This window comes from Grammomys surdaster, unplaced genomic scaffold, assembly GCF_004785775.1.
Source record: "Grammomys surdaster isolate TR1022 unplaced genomic scaffold, NIH_TR_1.0 169, whole genome shotgun sequence".
NCBI classification, from domain to species: Eukaryota; Metazoa; Chordata; class Mammalia; order Rodentia; family Muridae; genus Grammomys; species Grammomys surdaster.
In genome coordinates this window covers 5,542,063-5,556,765 of record NW_021604617.1, presented here as the reverse complement: position 1 = coordinate 5,556,765, position 14,703 = coordinate 5,542,063, and the positions used below count along the sequence as shown (strand labels likewise).

The 14,703-nt window shown below is 47.1% G+C and overlaps 1 long non-coding RNA gene across 2 annotated transcripts in view; it reads left to right on the top strand.

The window, feature by feature from the left end:
- LOC114620659 overlaps positions 1-14,703 on the top strand; it is a 21,261-nt gene that overhangs the window by 2,106 nt on the left and 4,452 nt on the right. The window contains exons 2-3 of one of the 2 annotated variants that reach the window (XR_003711335.1): positions 8,374-8,557; positions 9,468-9,521. This is a non-coding gene — a long non-coding RNA (uncharacterized LOC114620659). Of the gene's footprint in view, positions 1-8,373; positions 8,558-9,467; positions 9,522-14,703 lie in introns of those variants that run through there. The other variant, XR_003711336.1, reaches the window with a different exon arrangement.

Genomic DNA, 14,703 nt, shown 5'->3' with positions numbered 1-14,703 from the left:
AGAGAGAGAGAGAGAATACTAAGAAAGAAAGAAGTAGGGAAGAGGCAGCATACTCATCAGGAAACTGTATGGCTGTCAATGTGAGCTTATGTTTTGCTGGTCAGAATTGTGTAGCCTGGTCCCTCCATCTGCACTGTTTGAAGAAGGTGTGAGAAGGAGGGTTCTGCCAGTCTGACCCACAATAATTGCATCATTTTCTCAAATACACACCTGTGAACAAGGTGTGGACAGATACTTTCCATAGCTCTCATTCCTGTAATACATACACCACTCGTCTCAGTTTTCCCAGCCAATTAACCATTCACAGTTGATTCTCGTACTAGTCAGATTCTCTAGAGGAACAGACAGGCATAGTAGATATGCTTAATTTATTATTTATGTTACTATAAATATTTTATACAGTATTTTAATTGTGATTAATATCAGAGGGACCCACACACCTCAGGGTGATCCCCTCTGGACCCTGGATTAGGCACAGACCACAGCCAAACACCAGTTTCTAAGGAGATTCTTTATTAAGCAAGGCAAAGAGATGAGTTGGCTGAATCGAAATTGGGCAGAAACAGCAGCAGATAGCTCTGAGGATGTAGTTTTAAGAGAAAAGGGAGAAGGTTTGTGTTAGAATGAAGTAAAATAGGTTGGTAAATCCTGATTGGGCATGACAATTAGGGTAGCCAAGGGGGATTTTTGATTGCTGGACCTTGATGTTTTGATAGTTGGACTTTGATAATCAGCCTCAGGAATGAGTTGGGCATAAGAAAATGGCCAGCTAAGCTTCAGGGATATAATCTAATGGTTTAGCAAGGGAAGGGGGAAGGCAGGACCTGCTGACGTCATGTTTGCCATGCTTGGACCTGTTAGAGCTCTTCAAATATTTTACTGTCTTGTGTGTGCATGCTCAAGGGTCAGAGGACAACTTGTGGGAGTAAGTGCCTTCCTTCTACCACGTAGGTTCAGAAGACCAAGCCCAGGGCCTTGGGCTTGGTAGCAAGTGCCTTTACCTGATGAACTATTTCAATCCTATTGCATTGGTTAGCATGATAAGGGCCAAGTCTTCCAACAGTGGTGACCTGCATGCTCAGTCTAGAGGCTGGTACCTAAGCAGGTCCAGTCTGTGGCTGAGACCTAGAAACTCCCGATCACCGAGTCCACATTGAAATAAAAGCAGAAGGAGTTGGCACGGTGCCTGTGGACTATTGCTACAACAATGGGTGAATCCCTCAGAAAAGGAAGTGACTTGAACACTTGGGTGTTCTTTCTTCCCTAATCTCTCCATGGGCCCCCAGCCCTTAGGATGGTGCCATTTACAATCAGGATGGGTCTTCTCCTTCCGGTTAGTGTCCCACATGCCAGCCCTCACAGGTAATGTCCCTGCAAACACACATGTGTGTGTGTGTTACACATCTTAAACACTCAAGCCAGCCAAGTTAAGAACTAATCCCAGCCTCCACAGCTCTGCCTGCTAGCTTTGGAAATGCTTAACCACAAAAATCATGGTTGCACTATTTACCCCAGTGAGTGACATCCTGGCCACATGACCAAGAAGCTTTAAGAACTCAACAGCCTTGTCCAGGTGGTGAGCTTCCAGGCAGTCAGGTGGTCTGAGCAGCCAATCAGCATTTTTACACAGGGCTTTTGACTCAGAGAGAAAAAAGATCTCCCCCATTTTTGGTAGTGGAGGTCAAAACAGGAAGGGGGTGATCTACCAGGTTGTTGGAATTTCCCATCTTTGCTTGATGAAACTGTTTTCCAGTCAAGAATCCAGTTACTACTCCAGTCCCACACAGAACACTTTTCTGCACACCCAGGGCCATCCTGGTGGCCAATTGAAGTCTCTCCGGCACCAAGGTGTGAGGAGATGCCTGTGAATGTATCCTGCTGACCCACTAGGAGGTGATATGTGGGAAACATGTGATGTCCGTGATCAGGGTCTCTGAGTGCATCAGGAAGGGACACACAAAATGCCCATGTGACTGAGTGATCAGAGAAGGGATGAGGACCACCTCCCTCATCCATCATGTCAATAAGATCAGTGTGGTAAGGAAGCCATGGAGCAGAGTCAGTCTGGCCACTCTGTCTCCATATATGGCCAGGGAAAACTACTGTATTCCAGTGGCCAATAGTAAGAGGCAGAGAGTTCTCAGTGTTCCCACAAGCTAAGGAATTTGGTATGTCTCTGTTTAAAAGAGCCTCTCTTTAAGAGCATTAGCTTGGGTCTGCAGGTCCCTGAGAGGATGGACAGTCATCTGTGGGGACTTGTCATTCAGTGTCATGCTGCAGCTTAGTGAGGCATTGTATGGAAAGGAGACTCAGCTAGATCAGGGGAGCTGGGGTTGTGTAGCTCCAGGACACCGACCTCAGTTTCCCACCACTGTTGACCATGACTACCCAGGAAGAGCATTTACTATGACCTGATACAAACACGTCTGTGTAGACAAAAAGAAAGGCAGGCATTGAGGACATATTTGAGCCTGCTCTGCAGGATGTCTGCAGCCTGGGAGATGCACCTTCCAATTCCTGCATGAAGTAAAGAGGCAGGCAGGGTTCCTCACTACGGACCTGGTTCTCCACTTGCTTCTTAGACTTCCTGTAGCCATTAGCTGCAGGTCTAGAACTCTGTTTCCTCCCTTGCTCTGCAGGGGTGTGGGAGCATGTGGGGTAGAGGTTGTGCCGGAGTGTGCAAGGGTGCCCAGGAGTGTGTAGATACGATGTGTTCAGGGGTGTGTGAGTGTTTGCAGGTGTCTACATAGTCTATGGGAATATGTAGAGGTATGCGGATGTGGAGTGTGTGGAGGTGTGGAGGTGAAAGGGTTCAAGGCTGTGTGAAGGTGTGCAGGAATGAGATGTGCAAGCGTGTGCAGGTCTCTGAGGGTGTGGCAGGTGGCACATCTGGGTGGGAATGGAGAGATGCTTCCATGATTGAGACCATCTGCTGCTCTTACAGAAGGCTGGGTTCACTTCCCAGCACCCACATTGGGTGGCTCACAACTGTCTGTGACCCCCCCCCCCCAGTTCCAAGGTATCCATTGCCATCTTTAGACTCCTTAGGCATTTGTATTCATGTGGTGCGTATACAGACAAGCAGACACACATCCACATAAATATGAGTGAGAGAATGAATGAAGTCTTCAAAAAACAGTGAAGGTGTGTGTCTGTGTGGAAAGGTATGCAATTGTGTGAGTGTGGACATTGCAGTTGTGGGCAGAGGTGTGTGGGGTGAGAGGGGATGTGGGCACGTGCAGGTAGTTGAGGGGTGTTTGGGTATCCGCAGGGTGTGCAAGGGCACAGCTGTGTCCAGGGATGTGCAGTGATAGACAGGTCCCCGTGTGGGAGCTGCTCCCTGTCCTGAGTAGGAGGACGCCCTGCAGGGCTCCCAGGCCTCCTCCTACCATCAGGAAGCTGACAAGATAGCAAAACCCCACACAGTAACAGCACAGATAGCCGCTGGAGCCACTGCTCTGCCAGAAGCTTCTGCCTCAGGTCACTCCCTCCATACCAGTCAAGATCCTTTGAGAAACAATTGCCATGAGGCAGAGAGAGAATTTTCTAAGGTGTGTGTGTGTGTGTGTGTTCTGTGCTCCTCCAATGCTAGACATGCAAGAATGCACTTTTTAAAACTGGGTTCTGGGGAGCAAACTTGGGTCATAATGCTTGTGCCACAGGCACTGTAAGGACCCAGCACCTCCTCAGCCCTGTAAACATGGCTTCCTGTAACTGTGATACATTTCACTCTGCTACACTCATAAAAAAAGAACTGGTTTAGAATAAATCTGATGGGGAGGAAGTCAACCCAGTGGCCAGCCAGTTTGCTGAATTAAAGATCTCTCGGGCACCTTTATACTGCTTCCTGACTGCCTGCTGTGGATTCCTTTACGCTGTGTGGTGACTGCCTGCTAAGGAAGCTATTACAGGCCCAACACTTTTATCCTAAAATCATATTGTTTTGTTTTTATACGGAAAAGAGTGATTATTGGTGACAGTTACACTTTATCAACACAATATCAATCTGGGGACCACATGCATTCAGGATGCAGGCCCTGCGTGATCAATGGATTTAATTGGCAGGTTTTCTTCATCTTTTCTTGGCTCAAGATTTCACCAATGTACATATTTTTGCTAAGTTTCTGAGGCTTTACCACATAGGTTTGATCTCCCCTGAGGCAAGCTTATGGCATTTGAGGAAATACTGATAAAGTTATTAGAGGGAGATGCCATTGTAAACCAGGAGCTTCCAATGCTGGCTCTGGTGTGTTTGGTAGAAATAATGAACTGTAGAGAGTTTCCTCCATTCACAGTAATTATTTTTAATAATTCTGACCATCCTAACCTGTCGATGGCTGGGTTTCCAGGAACACTGGAAGCCACGGAATAATCTTTGGCAGAGGATAAACACTAGGCTTGTGCTTTTAGCAGATTTCTGTAGCTGTTGAATTGGACTGGGGAGTGGAGTGAAATGGAAGGAGGGGGTGTAACAGACTTAAGGTCACTGTGTTAACATGGCAGGGACCGACGAGGGCTGGACTAACATGGTAGCAGACAAGTTGATTAAACTCTGATTCTCACAGATAGAGCCAAACCAAACGCTAAGAGGGAGACTGAGAATCCCCATGCACGAAAGGGCAGAACTGCAGTCCTAATTAGATGACTGGCCTTTTCTGCAGCATGAACTTTATAGCGAACTGAAGTCTGTAGTTTAGTCCACTTACCCTGGAGTTACCTGCAAGGTCAAGAAAGTCTACAGACTACATCCCAAATTCTTGATGGTTTAGACAATGAAATTTGTCTAAAGCAAACTGTCGAATAACCAGTCTTCCAAAAATTAAGAAACAAACCCCTTCTCCCCTTTCTCCAGGGCAGGTAGATTTGCAGTTGGACATCAAACATATTCATGGCAGAAGCAACCAAGCTTCTGTGCCTTCCTCCCAAGGTAGAGGGCATCCTTTCTCAGATAGACATTCTGGGGTTGAATTGCCCGTGATATTTTAGTAAAGAGAGAGAGACATTGTCAGAAACGCAATTGCATCTTCAAAATGTTTTCTTTCCGCAGAAGATCACCCCCTTTGGAGGTGGAAAGTTTTCTGCATAATTTTGTCAGCCGACACAGATTCAGACTATGAAAAGATGACATGTTGTGTCAGCTATGAAAACACGGCTACATTCTAAACAAACACAGACTTTCCCCTGATGCATCTTAAATCTTCAACTCCCGAATCCTGGGTGGAGAAAGGAATGATGGCTCTTGCTTCTAAAGTCACTCCAATTTCCTTCTTGTTAAATGTATTGCCGCAGCAACACTCTAGGTCAGCACCAAAGGAAGGAAGGAAATCTGTGGGCAAAAGGGCACCGTACAACTCAAACTGTCTGCTTATAAATACAAATGGGTTTCTGGATGTCATGAATGAAGAGAGAAATAAATGGGAGGTATTTTAATCCATTTTCTGTTGCTGTAGCAAAGTATCCAAGAATGGGTGATCTAGCAAGAGTGCTGTTTTATTTGGGATCTGAAGCCTGTTTCAACATGTGCTCAGTGTCTGTGGGTCAGGGCAAGTATTATCGCACTGTTTCTCTTTCTCCTGATACTCCTACTTATTTGTGTGTGTTCATGTGTGAGTATGTGTATGTGTGTATATATGTGTGTTCATGTGTGTGTATTTATGTGTGAATGTATATGTGTGAGTGTGTGTGTATGTGAATGAGTGTGTGTGCTCTCATGTGTTCATGTGTGTGTTCATGTGTATTTATGTATGTTCATGTGTGTGTGTGTATGAGTGTGTTCGTGTGTGTTCACATGTGTGTATGTGTTCATATGTTCATGTGAGTATGTGTGAGTGTGTGTGAGTGTGGATGTATGTTCATATGTGAGTGTATGTGAGTATATTCATGTATGAGTGTGTATGTGTGTTCATGTGTGAGTGTATGTATGTGAGTATGTGTGTGTATATTCATGTATGAGTGTATATGTATGAGTGTGTGTGTGTGTGTGAGTTCACGTGTGTGAGTATGTGTGTGTGTGTGTGAGTGTGTGTACCGTGGAGGTCAGAAGTTGACATTGGGTGTCTTTCGTGACCATTTTCCACCTTGTTTTCTGAGACAGGGTCTCTCACTGAATCTAGGTTGGCTGGCCAGCCCTGGAGATCCTCTTGTCTCTACCTCTTCAGTGCTTCATGTTGTTCCCAGACTTCCTGTGGATTCTATGGATCTACCTGAAACCCACATGCTGGGATAGGAGGACACTTACCTAGTGACCATCCCCAAATGCCACCACAGCGACTTCACCCTCGTGGTCTCACCCAACCCTAGACACCTCCCACAGCCTCATTCCCAATGCATCAATGGCTTGGGGATTAAGTTTCCAATGCAAGACGTTTTAGACAAACACTCAGACCAATAATTGTAGAGGGACCATCACTAACTCAGACTTAGGATGAGATCTTCGAGCCTAGAGACTTCTGAAAGGGACTGTGTTACAGGAAATACCTACTGTCCCAGTTTAACTGGAACCATGGCTACTGCTGTCCCATGGTTCTCAGGGTCCTGAGTCTCCTGGGAAAGTCATCCATGTAGTATAGCCGTGTCCCCACCTTCCCAGGCCCTGCACAATGAAATCCCTTCCAGAGGAAACAGTGATAAGGGAGTGGACATCAGGCAGCCTCTGAATGACCAATGTCCACTCCAGGGGCACCTTTCAAAGAGCTTTTTAGAAGGTTCCTTGAGTTGACAGAGCTATCCAAACTAGTTCACTCAGAACCTCAGGGTTGATATTTGTATTATTTACTTTTCTTCTTGCTAGGAGCCAACACTGACCAAGCAGCTTAAGGGAGAAAGGCCTTATCTTGGTTCTTGGTTCTTGGTTTGAGAAAACACAACCCATCATGGTGGGGTAGGTAGGCCACAGCAGGGGGTCCACAGCAGCAGATGCATGCAGCTAAGGCTCCTTATGTTGCTATGTAACAGAAAGTATAGACCTGACAGGAAGCAGGCTGGATAAACCTCAAGCCTCACCCCTGTAGGCATAATGTTCTTGTGCACAGCTTAAAGATTGTGTTTGTATTATTCAGATGCTGATATCTCCATCCCACTATCTGTTTCAATTCAGACATGGTGTTGTAACGCTTATGTTAAGAATCTCCTGTCTCAAGTTTGTGTAAACAATGCCTGTCAATGAAAGCTGGAAAAGGCAATAGAGAGAATAGTTGGGGCATCCAGGAGAAGAAAGGATTCTGGGGTGAGTGAGGCAGGAGACTCAGCCAGGAGGAAGGGCACATTGTCAGAGCTCAGCTGGAGCATGGAAAATCCTAAGTGCATTATGGGGATTTTGCTGGGCAGGGGGTGGGGCCTAGCAAGATTAGATTAGAAGATTAGATCAGAATCAATGTCTAGCTTCTGTGCTTTTAAGTTGTAAATCTATCTTAGTTTCTCTTTGTCCTTATTTGGGAACTAGCTAGGTTTGAGATAACCTGCCATTGTATTTATTTCCTGCACACATTTATGATAAAGTTAATTGTTACATATCCCAGTGACCCACTTTTCCCCAGGCAGCTCCACTCCTAATGTCTCCACACCTTCCAGAAGCAGCTTTGCCTGCTGGGGACCAAGTACTCAAACACTTTGGCCTGTGGGGACCATAGCAGTGCTGTAAGAGCTCAGAGAGAACAGGAGGGGCTACAACAGGGGCATTGACAAAGACACACACACACACACACACACACACACACACACACAACTTCATGATCGAAAGGTACTGATATGTTTTAGTCGAATTTCTACTGTTGTGATAAATCACCATGACCAGGGCAACTTATAAAAGGAAGTGCTTAACTGGTCTTATGGTTCCAGAGGGGTAGAGCCCTTGATGGTGGGTAGGGAAGGCATTGGAGGCAGGAACAGCTGAGAGTTCACATCTCAAACTACAAGCGGGGGAGCCAAGAGCACACTGGGAACCTCAAAGCCTATCTCCACTGGTGTGTCCCCCCAGCAAGGCCATACTTCTTAATCCTTCTCAAACAGTCACCAGCAGGGGTCCAAGTTCTCAGGATTGAGAGACTTGTGGGGCACACAGCATTCAAATCCGCAAAAAGCAGGGAGAGATTGTTCTACTGTCATGCAGTTAAATGTTGATTGATATATTGATACTGGTAAGCTGCTAAGGCTAGAATTTGACTTTTGCTTTGCTTTGGCTTGTTTGGTTCTGAGACAGGGTCTTTCTATGTAGCTCAGGAGAGAGGCCTTAGCCTCCTGAGTGCTGCCTTTGAAGTCTTGTGACACACTTAGCATCTTTAATAGTTTCTGTTAAAATTTTGCAATACCAACCTGCCAGTGAAGAAAGAAAGATTGACTGGTTGTTTGTTTGTTTTGTTTTGTTTTGTTTTTAAGATTTCTGGGGAGATTTCTTGGTCAGGAAGTTATTTGCCTTGCACACATGACGATCTGAAGCTGATACCCAGAACCCATAGCAGAAAGCCAGGTTTGGTGGTGTGCTGCATGCTTTAAATTCTAACACTGGAAGGCAGAGACAGGAGGATCCCTGCAACTACCTGGACAACTGACCTAGTCTAAGGTAAGCCCCAGGCCAGAAAGAGACCTTGTCTCAAAAAGCAAGATATCTGAGGAGTGACGTCCAAAGCTGACTGCTGTCCTCCATACAAATGCAAACACGTGTGCACTTGCACACATGTGAAGATGCACACACACAAAGAAGTGTGACAGTTTTGACACCACTGTTTTAGGCTCTTTTTTCTCTCCTAGGGTCTCATAGACCCAAGAATCTTCATAAATGTTCCTGTAATGAAGACTACTTGTGTTTGAACTGGGCTTTTTCAAATATTTCACGGTTATTCTCTTGCCCAAGCTCTGTCACCATATACTACATAGGCAGACAAATTGTTCCCATTTTACAGATTGTGAATGTGACAGTTGAGGCACTTACCCAAGGCTAGAGTCTTCACTTTGGGCTCAGTAGCCTTGTCCTTACTCTTCCTATGGCCCCTGTTGCTATGAGTTTATATTTCCCATAACTCATCTCATTTAATTGCTTCTTCAGAAGCATATAAAATGTAATAAAATATATAACTACAATAAAGGGAGAAACCCATGTTAGGACCTTTCATCAATAAATATTACTGGGTCATGCTGTGGTGGTTGGGAACTATCTTGGCTGTGATAGAATGCCCCAGAGTGAAGCAGGTCAGAACATTTGAACAAAGGCTTCTGGGAGGTTGACCTGAGGGTGCAAAGGCTTCTGGGAGGTTGACCTGAGGGTGCAAAGTCTTCTGGGAGGTTGACCTGAGGGTGCAAAGGCTTCTGGGAGGTTGACCTGAGGGTGCATCTTCATGGCTCTTCCATAAGATCCCCCGATGGTCTTGATTCACAGTCCCCTTAGCATCTCAGAAAACCTCAGATTCAAACAACCTCATATTTATGCCCCAACGTCCTAGGTACTATTTGATTTTTTTTCTTTTTAAACACAGCACATAATGAAGTCGGACTTGGGGGATGATGGCTGGAGCTATTTGTGTTTCTTCCTAATGTGGCCACATTGAATAACTCTTTTCCTCCTGCTTTTCGCTATTGATTTTCCGTCTTTGATTGGCTTATTGAGAACAAGCGGCCAACCCTGGAGGACACAGGCTGTGACTCCTGAGTCTGGTGACAATATGACCTCCACGGAGAGATAAAAGACACACTCTGAGGGGTTTGCCACTCGAAGCAAACGGACCCCGGATGGCGGGGAAAGGTGGATGCTTCCAACTGCTGCTTGAGTCATTTCCCTCCAAGGACGTTGTCCATCTTTCCACTTCAGTGGCATCAGATAAAAAATTTTTACCTCCTCTTGGTGAAGCAGAAAAAAGAAATGAGTATTTGGACGTTGAATCCTTGAGAGAGTCTGACTCTTGCATGTTAACAAGACCTCCAGTGCGTCAAAAGTGACAAGAATGGAGGTGTTGATGCCCAAGGACCTGCCTGGGGAGGTTTTCAGCACCCTCAGCTGTCGTCTGCTGTTTTCTTTATAACTCTAAAATTTAACCTTTCCAGAATGTTGGTATTTGCCTGGTCTCATGTCTGCTGTGATGCAGCCCTTCTTGCCTCTCATCTTAGCTCTCCCTGCCGCCCTGGGTTCCTTTCCCTGCAGTGCTGGGTCCAGGGCTTTCTCTCAGATTGATGCTCAGAAAGTGTTCTCGGAGACTCCACTGTACTGTCATTTCTCCGTTTTCATCGTGTTCTCAGAACTTGTATATCTTAGTCAAGCTTCTGTACCAATTCAATGATCTCACAAATTACATCAAGCACACATTCATTTTTTTTTTAAAAAAAGGACACATAAGTGACAGTAAAGAGCTGTGTGTTGCTGTGTGTCCCTGTCTGTCCCTGTGTGTCACTGTGTGTGGCTGTGTGTCACTGTGTGTCCCTGTGTGTCACTGTGTGTCCCTGTGTGTCCCTGTGTGTGGCTGTGTGTCACTGTGTGTGGCTGTGTGTCACTGTGTATCCCAGTGTGTCGCTGTGTGTCACTGTGTGTTGCTGTGTGTGGCTGTGTGTCACTGTGTGTCACTGTGTGTCCCTGTGTGTGGCTGTGTGTCACTGTGTGTCCCAGTGTGTTGCTGTGTGTCCCTGTGTGTCCTTGTGTGTGGCTGTGTGTCACTGTGTGTCCCAGTGTGTCGCTGTGTGTCCCTGTGTGTTGCTGTGTGTGGCTGTGTGTAACTGTGTGTCCCTGTGTGTCACTGTGTATCTCTGTGGGGCAGAGCAGAAATCCTGTCACTGCCTTTACATTTCTTACTCCACTTCAATCCTCTCTGAAACACTTTGTGCTGTTGTTTTTATCGTAGTGATAAATCTGAAACCCAACTTCATGAAGACACAAGATCTCAATCTCCCGCTGACACTATGTCCTCTTTTAAACTACCAGCTTTCAGTGGTTCTCAACCTGCCTAATGCTGTGATCCTTTAGTACAGTTCCTCATGTCGTGGTGACCCCCAATCATAGAATTATTTCGTTGCTACTTCATAACTGTAATCTTGCTACTTCTGTGAATTATAATGTAAACATCTAGCATGCGATCCCCCCAGGGAGTCTTGAACCACAGGCTGAGAACCTCTTGCTTAGAGCACATTTGAAGGATTTTTCTGAGTTTCCCTCAAGTATCTAAACCATCCCACTGCGCTCTGTATCCATCTAGGCCCCCTGTGTTACCTCAGCAGCTTCAGAACTGTTCTCCGTCCTGAGGGTGCACCAGTCACAAGTCCCTCTCTAGGCTCCCACCATAACACCTCCCGTGTCATGCAGGAGCAGGGAACGTGAATCTCTTCCCCAGAAATTTTCTTGCTTTCTCCTTCAGAGACTAGGGACTGGCCTTCCTCATCCTGCTTGCCTTCTGGCAGTGAGAAGCTTAGAGCTGCATACCACTATTCTAACATAGCAAGGACGTGTGTGTGTGTGTGTGTGTGTGTGTGTGTGCGCGCGCTCACTGGCAGATGGCTTGTTTTCTCCTTGAACGTGACCCAGTTAAAATCATAAGCCACATGGTCCATCCCCAAACTGAGGATGCTTTTGGTGGGTCTTAGTCATCCCAAGCTTCAAAGGTCTAGACCTTGACTCATTGCTGTTGGGAGGGAGGTGCTGACGGCTCTCAGAGGAGGGCCTGACAGGGAGGTCTGGGACCTCTAGGGGACATGTGTGAAATGCCCTTCTCTTTGCTCTCTGGCCACCATGAAGTGAGTAGATGCTCCAGTTCATGTTCTTGTCACAATGTGCTGTGTCCCTGCAGGATCCAAAGCAATGCATCAACTGACCAAGGATAGAAGCTCACAGAACTGTGAGCCAGAGGAAACATTCCTTTCCTAAAAAGCCATTTATTTATTTATTTATTTATTTATTTATTTATTTAGTGTGGGCATGTGTGTGCATGCATGTGTGCTTATGTGTGTGTGTGTGTTTGTGTGTGGGCACACTCACCTGTCTATTCACATGCCAGAAGGTCAGAGGTTGTTGGTATTTTCCTCTATTGCTCTTTGCCTTATATTTTGGGAAAGGGTCTCCCTCCCTCCCTCCCTCCCTCCCCCTGAACTTGTAACTGCATCTAAGCTAGACTGGCTGGTTAGCCCCAGGTTTTTCCTGTCTGTCTCCCAGCACTACAATTAGCGATCCAACCACCACACACAGCTCTTCACGTGGTATCCGGGGCCTGGACTCAGGACCCTGTGCTTGCATAGCATGCTGTTCACCGAGCCATTCCTTAGCCAGAGTTTCCTCTTTTTAAGCTGACTGGTCTCAGAGGCCCTGTTACAGTAGGAAAGCTATCTTAGGGAGGGTATGATGCCCTGGGAGAGCAGCATGCTGCCGGTCATCCCAGACTCTCCTTGATAAAGACCTATCCAACCTCACCCGAAGAGCTTCCTGGGCTCCAATGTAGACAGCCTAGCTAGGGGAAAAGCCAGCCTGTGACTCAGAGCAGATGTGGAGAATGTTGACTAGGACTGAGTTTTGGTTCCACTTCCAATCCTCTTCCCTGAATGACACCCACTGGACCAAAGCTTTGTGAGACTTGATCTTTTCTGGAATATATAGTTATGAATAATATTTATATATATATACACACACACACACACACTGGTTTGAAAGATAATTTAGGGAGATGTCAAAGTGAATAAAATGCTTGCCACTAAACATGAGGACCTGGATTTGGACTCCCAGGACCCACCTAAAATGTTGGCCATCGCTGCCAGGTGTGGGGTACACACCTTTAATCTTAGCACTTGGGAGGCAGAGGCAGTGATAGTGAGTCCCTGGCCAGCCAGGGTTACACAGTGAGACTGTTTCATAAAACAAACAAACAAACAAACATTGCAAGACTAGACAGCATTGCCTGTATGGGCCAGTAACCCCAGCCTAGGGCTGGGCTTGGGCACAGAAATGGAAGACTCCTTGAAGCTCACTGATCAGATATAGAAACAGCTGAACTCTGGGTAGTGTGGGAGCTCCTGTGACAAGAAAGAAGGAGAGAGAGAGAGAGAGAGAGAGAGAGAGAGAGAGAGAGGGGGGGAGAACGATCCAGCAAAGACTCCAAGGTTGTAAACACAGTTGAGATTGTACATACACACACACAGGTGGGGGAGAAGGGAAGGAGGGAGGGAGACGGAGATGGAGACAGAGACAGAGAACTTGGTTCTTTTCTTGGGGTGCTGGTCTCAGTTCCAGGCCTTGAGTTTGAGGGGTACGCGATGGACCAGTTGAGATGCTGTCATTCTCTCTGGGGTCACCAGGTCCCACTCAGTGATGTCCTGAAGACGTTCTGCTTTTCTTTGGGTTTTGTTATTGGTCCTTGAAGATCTCTCTGTCCTTGCTCCTCCTGCAGAGCCTCCCTGAAGCTGTCTACTCTCCACACCACGTCCCACAGGCCCTGGGTAGTGGGTGTGTGGGGAACAGAGGACAGCTTCCTTTCTCTGTGAAGCTTATGAGCACCTCTTCAGTGCTATGTCCTCCCCATACCCCCACATCTGAGGTGGGGGGGAACCCAGCTTCTGCAAGCCCTTACCCTTCCTCATCTGCTGCCCTGGCTGTGGGAGCTTGCACTGCTCACTCTTCAGGACTCTCGTGGTGCTGCAGTGTGGGAGGTGCCTCCAGTAAAGTCTGAGAGGAAGAAAGCCTCTGTGGGCAATGGCTATGGGGCTGAGTGTCTGGCCCTTGTCCTCTGTGTGGTAGGGTGTCTGGCTCCCCTTCTTGCCTGGGTATTAGCCGGCAACTTGGAAAGGGGCACTGAACAGGGAATCAGGGAGTCAGACAGGGTTAAAGTCCTGACTTGTCATTTCTAAGCTGTGCCCTCCTGGCCAAGTCATTTGACTTCTCTGAGTATCAACTTCCTCCGGTCCTTATTGTCAGAGTGTGTCACCCATGGGCCTTCAGCTCATCCCACATGGTGAAATACCCCCTTCTCTGGAGTGAGAAAACAAGACTGCCAGGGTGTCCCCACTCGCCACGCTGCACTTGAAGCACCTGTGCGGTTTTCATCTGGGCTATGTCCTGCTTGCCCAATGGATGGGAAAAAAAAGATGCAATCCCCCTTCTGGCGTGCCCCTCCCCTGTTAGATGTAGGGTGTGGTGACATGCCTGCTTTCCTGCTGTATCCCTATTTATTCCTGCGAGCACAGGACCTCAGGAATTGGCAGTGACTTTCCCTTTGTTAATTTACCTTCCTCCCAAAGCCAGCCAGACTCCAGGGTGGATGCTTTCCCCATTTAACTGTCAGAACAGGGCAGACCTGATAGGAAGAATCATGTGGCAGGAGAGAAACTTGTTTCCCAGGCCCTACCCAAGGGGACCTGTCCTTCTGCACTACAGCCTGGGGTGTCAGGGAGCAAATGTGACATCCTGTCCCCTCCATCGGTGTTCCTGCCTGACTCACCAGTTTCTGTTTGTGCCGCACGAAGTTCGTGCTAGCTGGGTGGCATCTGGACTGGTGAGTCTTACTGTGCAGAGATGTTGCTTTTTCCCTATGCACTACCAGGACCCACAGCTTGCCCGCAATTCCCTGTTTTGAGGTGTTTCTGTCTGAGGCTCTTTTAGGCAGAAATTGTAGGGAATGGGTTGAAATACCAAGCAGATGTAAGCTTTCTTTCCCTCCCTCCCTCCCGCCCTCCTTTCTTCCCTCCCTCCCTCCCCCCACACTTCACAGATCGGAAGAGTGCGGTACGGGGCGGGGGGGCGCGCCCGGC